Consider the following 7,500-nt stretch of genomic DNA (forward strand, 5'->3'; position numbering starts at 1 on the left):
TTAATACACGTCCCAGCGGGCGAATTTGAAGGGGGGTGCCCGGGCTTGGGGTCACGTTGGTGGGGTGGTGGAGGGTCTGTGTGCCCTTCGGTCCTGGTCCCGTTGGGAAGGAGGTTGGCGTGCTGCCGAGTGTGCTTCCCCGGACGGGAGGAGCGGTTCAAATCGTGTGCCTTCGGCGGTGGCGGGGAGAGAGCGCAGCTGGGGCGGGTGCGGTGTGGAGACGGAGTCCCTTCTTCCCCGAGGGGGCTAGGGCACTGCCGGTGCGGGTGCAGGCTTACGGCCCGGTGCCTTTTGGTGTTGGGGTTGCGGTTGGGGTTCGGTTTAGGGTTAGGCGATAGGGGTTAGGGATAGGGTTAGGGTTAGGGATAGGGTTAGGCGATAGGGTTAGGGATAGGGTTAGGGTTAGGGTTAGGGATAGGGTTAGGGTTAGGGTTAGGGATAGGGTTAGGGTTAGGGTTAGGGATAGGGTTAGGGTTAGGGATAGGGTTAGGGTTAGGCGATAGGGTTAGGGTTAGGGATAGGGTTTAGGGTTAGGCGATAGGGTTAGGGTTAGGGATAGGGTTAGGGTTAGGCGATAGGGTTAGGGTTAGGGATAGGGTTAGGGTTAGGGATAGGGTTAGGGTTAGGGTTAGGGATAGGGTTAGGGTTAGGGATAGGGTTAGGCGATAGGGTTAGGGTTAGGGTTAGGGTTAGGGTTAGGGATAGGGTTAGGGTTAGGGATAGGGTTAGGGTTAGGCGATGGGGTTAGAGCTAGGGTTAGGGTTAGGGTTAGGGATAGGTTTAGGGTTAGGGGATAGGGTTAGGGTTAGGGATAGGGTTAGGGTTAGGGTTAGGGTTAGGCGATAGGGTTAGGGATAGGGTTAGGGTTAGGCGATAGGGTTAGGGATAGGGTTAGGGTTAGGGTTAGGGATAGGGTTAGGGTTAGGGTTAGGGTTAGGGATAGGGTTAGGGTTAGCGTTAGGGATAGGGTTAGGGTTAGGGATAGGGTTAGGGTTAGGGATAGGGTTAGGGTTAGGGATAGGGTTAGGGATAGGGTTAGGGTTAGGCGATGGGGTTAGAGTTAGGGATAGGGTTAGGGTTAGGGTTAGGGATAGGGTTAGGGTTAGGCGATAGGGTTAGGGATACGGTTAGGGGTAGGGATAGGGAGTATCTGGGACGGGCAGAGACTCCTCGGCGGTCCCCCCGGTCCCTGGCGGGCAGACGGACCTCCTGGGCCGGAGGCAGCCTCCGCCGGCGTTACACCCTGTCCCTGGCGGGCAGAGGGACCTCCTGGGCCGGGTGCAGCCTCCGCCGGCGGACCCCCCGGTCCCTGGCGGGCAGAGGGAGCTCCTGGGCCGGGTGCAGCCTCCGGCGGCGGTCCCCCCGGTCCCTGGCGGGCAGAGGGAGCTCCTGGGCCCGGTGCCGCCTCCGCCGGCGGTCCCCCCGGTCCCTGGCGGGCAGAGGGACCTCCTGGGCCGGGTGCAGCCTCCGCCGGAGGACCCCCCGGTCCCTGGCGGGCAGAGGGAGCTACTGGGCCGGGTGCAGCCTCCGGCGGCGGTCCCCCCGGTCACTGGCGGGCAGAGGGAGCTCCTGGGCCCGGTGCAGCCTCCCGCCGGCGGTCCCCCCGGTCCCTGGCGGGCAGAGGGAGCTCCTGGGCCGGGTGCAGCCTCCGGCGGCGGTCCCCCCGGCCCCTGGCGGGCAGAGGGAGCTCCTGGGCCCGGTGCAGCCTCCGGCGGCGGTCCCCCCGGCCCCTGGCGGGCAGAGGGAGCTCCTGGGCCCGGTGCAGCCTCCGCCGGCGGTCCGCCCGGTCCCTGGCGGGCAGAGGGACCTCCTGGGCCGGGTGCAGCCTCCGCCGGCGGTCCCCCCGGTCCCTGGCGGGCAGAGGGAGCTCCTGGGCCGGGTGCAGCCTCCGGCGGCGGTCCCCCCGGTCCCTGGCGGGCAGAGGGAGCTCGTGGGCCCGGTGCAGCCTCCGCCGGCGGTCCCCCCGGTCCCTGGCGGGCAGAGTGACCTCCTGGGCCGGGTTCAGCCTCCGCCGGCGGTCCCCCCCGGTTCCTGGCGGGCAGAGGGAGCTCCTGGGCCGGGCTCAGCCTCCGCCGGCGGTCCCCCCGGTCCCTGGCGGGCAGAGTGACCTGCTGGGCCCGGTGCAGCCTCCGCCGGCGGTCCCCCCGGTTCCTGGCGGGCAGAGGGAGCTCCTGGGCCCGGTGCAGACTCCCCCGGCGGTGCACCGGTCCCCCGGCGGGCAGAGGGCGCTCGTGTACCGGGTGCAGCGTCCGCCGGCGGTGCACCGGTCCCTGGCGGGCTCAGAGAGCGCCTCGGCCGGGGATCGTCTCGTCCCAACGTCCGCCTGGTCCGTGGCCCGCAGGGGGCGCTGTCGGGCGGGGTACGGCCACGGCCCGACGTGCCTCCGGTGGGCTGCGGTCAGTGTGTGCCGCCGTTGGCCGGCTGCGGGGCTTGGTGCTGTTCCAGCCGTGCGTTAGGTGGGCGAACGGCAGGGGGCGCCCCTTGGGCGGGTGGCGGGCCCCGCGCGGGCCAGCCGTGGGGGGTCACGGTCCGCCGCCGGGGCGTCCAAAGGGCGGCGAGAGGCCGTCCGCCGGTGCTGACAAGTCATAAACCAGCGGCGGTGACAAGTCATAAACCAGCGGCGGTGACAAGTCATAAACCAGCGGCGGTGACAAGTCATAAACCAGGACAAGGTTGTTGACGGCGCCGGGCGGCGGCGAAGCGGCTCACCCCGGGGCAGGGTGGCGATTCGAGGAGGGGCGCCCACCCGGCCGCCAAGGCCGCCGCCGGCGGGGGCCGGGGGCGCCGTTTTGAAAAAGAACCGTAGGCCGGATGGGGTCCGATCCACCCACCTTATGCCGACGCCGAGACCTCATTCCCGGCATGACTACCGGTGGTCCGTCCCGCTGGTCTGCCACTTGCGTTTGGCGTCACGAGGGGTTGGCGGGGTACCTGCAGATTGGTAGGAGGTGGAAAATCGAGAAATGGACTTTGGTCGGAAAGGTCCCCTCGAGCCTCCAGGTCTGCGGAGACCGACCCGGGCTGCCGCCCCGCCGGCCGCTCGGCCCGATCGGGCGCGAATTTCTTCCGATTTTCGCCCTTTTTTTCGGGTTTTCGGCCGGCGCTCCAAACGGCGGCCCGACGCCCCGCCGAGGCCGGGCACGGCTCCCCGGAGCGCGAGGGACCGGATCAGACCTCGTCGGCACTGGCATGGCCACCGCAACGCTCGGACTTAGCCTGGGGAGGCTGGTCGAGGCGGTGGCAAGTCATGAACCAGTGGAGTCTGGCGGAGACTGTGGCAAGTCATAAACCAGTCGGACTTAGCCTGTGGAGGCTGGTCCAGGCAGCGGCAAGTCATAAACCAGTCGGACTTAGCCTGTGGAGGCAGGTCCAGGCAGTGGCAAGTCATAAACCAGTCGGACTCAGCCTGTGGAGGCAGGGCCAGGCAGTGGCAAGTCATGAACCAGTGGCAAATCATAAACCAGTCGGACTTAGCCTGTGGAGGCAGGGCCAGGCAGTGGCAAGTCATAAACCAGTCGGACTTAGCCTCTGGCGACTTCCAGGAGGTCTATGAGGTCCTGTGCCGCCGCTTTACCGGGGCCAAGGTTGCAGGAGAGCGGAACGGAGGAGTGGATTGGTCCCGCCGATGGGGCACGTGCATATATGAAAAGTGCACCCTACCGTTAGTTAATCACTTGCCCTCGGAAGTGTATGAGGTCGTGTCCAGCCGTGGTACCGGGGACACAGTGGGGGTGTTCCCGCTAAAGGGAGCGGATTGGTCCCGCCGAGCTGCCACTTGCATTTGTGGTCGAGTGTCTCGGACAGCTGGTTAACCACTTGCCCTCGGTAGTGCCGATGAGGTTTTGAAAAAGCCGATCTGCGGGGACTTGGAGCGCCTTCCTCGGATGGACTACCGGGCGCCCTCCCGCCGATTTGCCATTTGCGTTTGGCGTCCCGAGGGGTTGGCGGGGTACCTGCAGATTGGTAGGAGGTGAAAATCGAGAAATGGACTTTGGTCGGAAAGGTCCCCTCGAGCCTCCAGGTCTGCGGAGACCGACCCGGGCTGCCGCCCCGCCGGCCGCTCGGCCCGATCGGGCGCGAATTCTTTCCGATTTTCGCCCTTTTTTCGGGTTTTCGGCCGGCGCTCCAAACGGCGGCCCGACGCCCCGCCGAGGCCGGGCACGGCTCCCCGCCGCGCAAGGGGCCGTGTTTGCCTTGGTCTGCCTTGGAATTGTCACCAAACGCCCGCGCTTCGCCTGGGGAGGCTGGCCGAGTCGGTGGCAAGTCATGAACCAGTGGAGGCTGGTGGAGACAGTGGCAAATCATAAACCAGTCGGACTTAGCCTGTGGAGGCTGGTGGAGACAGTGGCAAGTCATGAACCAGTGGCAAATCATAAACCAGTCGGACTCAGCCTGTGGAGGCAGGGCCAGGCAGTGGCAAGTCATGAACCAGTGGCAAATCATAAACCAGTCGGACTCAGCCTGTGGAGGCAGGTCCAGGCAGTGGCAAGTCATGAACCAGTGGCAAATCATAAACCAGTCGGACTCAGCCTGTGGAGGCAGGGCCAGGCAGTGGCAAGTCATGAACCAGTGGCAAATCATAAACCAGTCGGACTCAGCCTGTGGAGGCAGGTCCAGGCAGTGGCAAGTCATGAACCAGTGGGAAATCATAAACCAGTCGGACTCAGCCTGTGGAGGCAGGTCCAGGCAGTGGCAAGTCATGAACCAGTGGGAAATCATAAACCAGTCGGACTCAGCCTGTGGAGGCAGGGCCAGGCAGTGGCAAGTCATGAACCAGTGGAGACAGTGGCAAGTCATAAACCAGTCGGACTTAAGCCTGTGGAGGCAGGTCCAGGCAGTGGCAAGTCATGAACCAGTGGCAAATCATAAACCAGTCGGACTCAGCCTGTGGAGGCAGGTCCAGGCAGTGGCAAGTCATGAACCAGTGGCAAATCATAAACCAGTCGGACTCAGCCTGTGGAGGCAGGGCCAGGCAGTGGCAAGTCATGAACCAGTGGCAAATCATAAACCAGTCGGACTCAGCCTGTGGAGGCAGGTCCAGGCAGTGGCAAGTCATGAACCAGTGGGAAATCATAAACCAGTCGGACTCAGCCTGTGGAGGCAGGTCCAGGCAGTGGCAAGTCATGAACCAGTGGCAAATCATAAACCAGTCGGACTCAGCCTGTGGAGGCAGGGCCAGGCAGTGGCAAGTCATGAACCAGTGGAGACAGTGGCAAATCATAAACCAGTCGGACTTAGCCTGTGGAGGCTGGTGGAGACAGTGGCAAGTCATAAACCAGTCGGACTTAGCCTGTGGAGGCAGTTCCAGGCAGTGGCAAGTCATGAACCAGTGGAGACAGTGGCAAATCATAAACCAGTCGGACTTGTCCTGTGGAGGCTGGTGGAGACAGTGGCAAGTCATAAACCAGTCGGACTTAGCCTGTGGAGGCAGGTCCAGGCAGTGGCAAGTCATGAACCAGTGGAGACAGTGGCAAATCATAAACCAGTCGGACTTAGCCTGTGGAGGCTGGTGGAGACAGTGGCAAGTCATAAACCAGTCGCACTTAGCCTGTGGAGGGAAGGTGGAGACAGTGGCAAGTCATAAACCAGTCGGACTTAGCCTGTGGGGGCAGGTCCAGGCAGTGGCAAGTCATGAACCAGTGGAGACAGTGGCAAATCATAAACCAGTCGGACTTAGCCTGTGGAGGCTGGTGGAGACAGTGGCAAGTCATAAACCAGTCGGACTTAGCCTGTGGAGGGAGGTGGAGACAGTGGCAAGTCATAAACCAGTCGGACTTAGCCTGTGGGGGCAGGTCCAGGCAGTGGCAAGTCATAAACCAGTCGGACTTAGCCTCTGGCGACTTCCAGGAGGTCTATGAGGTCCTGTGCCGCCGCTTTACCGGGGCCAAGGTTGCAGGAGAGCGGAACGGAGGAGTGGATTGGTCCCGCCGATGGGGCACGTGCATATATGAAAAGTGCACCCTACCGTTAGTTAATCACTTGCCCTCGGAAGTGTATGAGGTCGTGTCCAGCCGTGGTACCGGGGACACAGTGGGGGTGTTCCCGCTAAGGTGGAGTGGATTGGTCCCGCCGAGCTGCCACTTGCATTTGTGGTCGAGTGTCTCGGACAGCTGGTTAACCACTTGCCCTCGGTAGTGCCGATGAGGTTTTGAAAAAGTCGATTTGCGGGGATTTGGAGCGCCTTCCTCGGATGGACTACCGGGCGACCTCCCGCCGATTTGCCATTTGCATTTGGCGTCACGAGGGGTTGGCGGGGTGCCCGGAGATTTTCGGGAACACGATTTTTAGAACATTTTCTGGCAGCGGTAGCACTTTGAAAGTACCCAGAAAGTGCTACTTTGAGGTACGGTCCCGATTTCAAATCGAAGGCCTTACCAATGAGCACTCGGAAGTCCTCAAGGGGTTTTAGCAACAATTTTGACGGACTTTTCGAACTCATTTGCCGGCCTAAAAATCGGTCAGAGTCCGAGCCGGCGGTAACTCTGATACAAACAATGTGTTTCTGTGAACTCTTGTGTGAGAAACATACTTGTAAAAAAAACAGACAAAGTGTTTTTTCTGTGGCGAGAGAGAAACACTTACAAAGTTTTTAATGGCGAGAAAACAAAGACACAATTATATATATATATATCCTTGTACAATAATTCAAGAAGAGACAGACATATATGGTAGAAGACACATTATAAAATGTCTGTCGAGGTTTAGCCTTTGTGACTGGGCACCTCTTGTCTTGTTTTCGGGCACACCTGGAGGCCAGGGTGCCCAAGTCTGTTTTCAGGCGACGCGGGGCGGCGGCGTTCCCGTGCCTGGTTCCCTTGGGTTGCAGTCGCATGTGTCACGGTTAACGGGTTGCACAGAGGCACATGTCGGGGCGTTCCCAGAAACCTGATTGAAGTCAGGCGCCGCACGCCGGCTGGTTGCAAGTGTCGTGCGAGCGCCGAAAGCCTTGGCCGAGAGCAGATTCTCGGGCGCGAGAGGTCACGCCCGTGGCGGCCAGTCGTTGTTGCTTCCTTCCGCACACGGCGGCGTACCTCTCGGCACCTACCTCTCGAACGATCAGGCGAGTCGTGTCCGACGTGGGAGGGCCCTCGGCGGGCCAGCGCTATTGTGGGCTGGTGTTCAGGCTGAGCGGTTGACCCTCCCCGTGCTGTGTGGGTTCCCCCGCCGCCCCGAGTCACAGACGGACATCGACCGAGAATTCTCGCAGCCCTTGTGAGGCCGAGGCGTGCGTTTGCTCTCTCTCTGTCGAGCAGATCGCAGTGGCAATATCTCGAGCCCTGGAACGGGCAGGCTCCGAGTCCTCAGTGTCGGCTTTTCCTAGCACTGTGTCCCCGTTCCTGTGGCCGAACACACGTTCTCTGGCAACGAAAGGAAGAACTAAAAGGGTCGCACACTGCTCCCGTGCGTGTGGCGTGCCTCTTCCGCCTGGACGGCGCGAGCCGGTCGCACCGTATTTTGTAGCTGAACCCGGTGCCTGATTCCCTGTCGGGAGGGAAGCCG

This window comes from Scyliorhinus torazame, unplaced genomic scaffold (genome assembly GCF_047496885.1).
Source record: "Scyliorhinus torazame isolate Kashiwa2021f unplaced genomic scaffold, sScyTor2.1 scaffold_1153, whole genome shotgun sequence".
In the NCBI taxonomy this organism is placed as follows: Eukaryota; Metazoa; Chordata; class Chondrichthyes; order Carcharhiniformes; family Scyliorhinidae; genus Scyliorhinus; species Scyliorhinus torazame.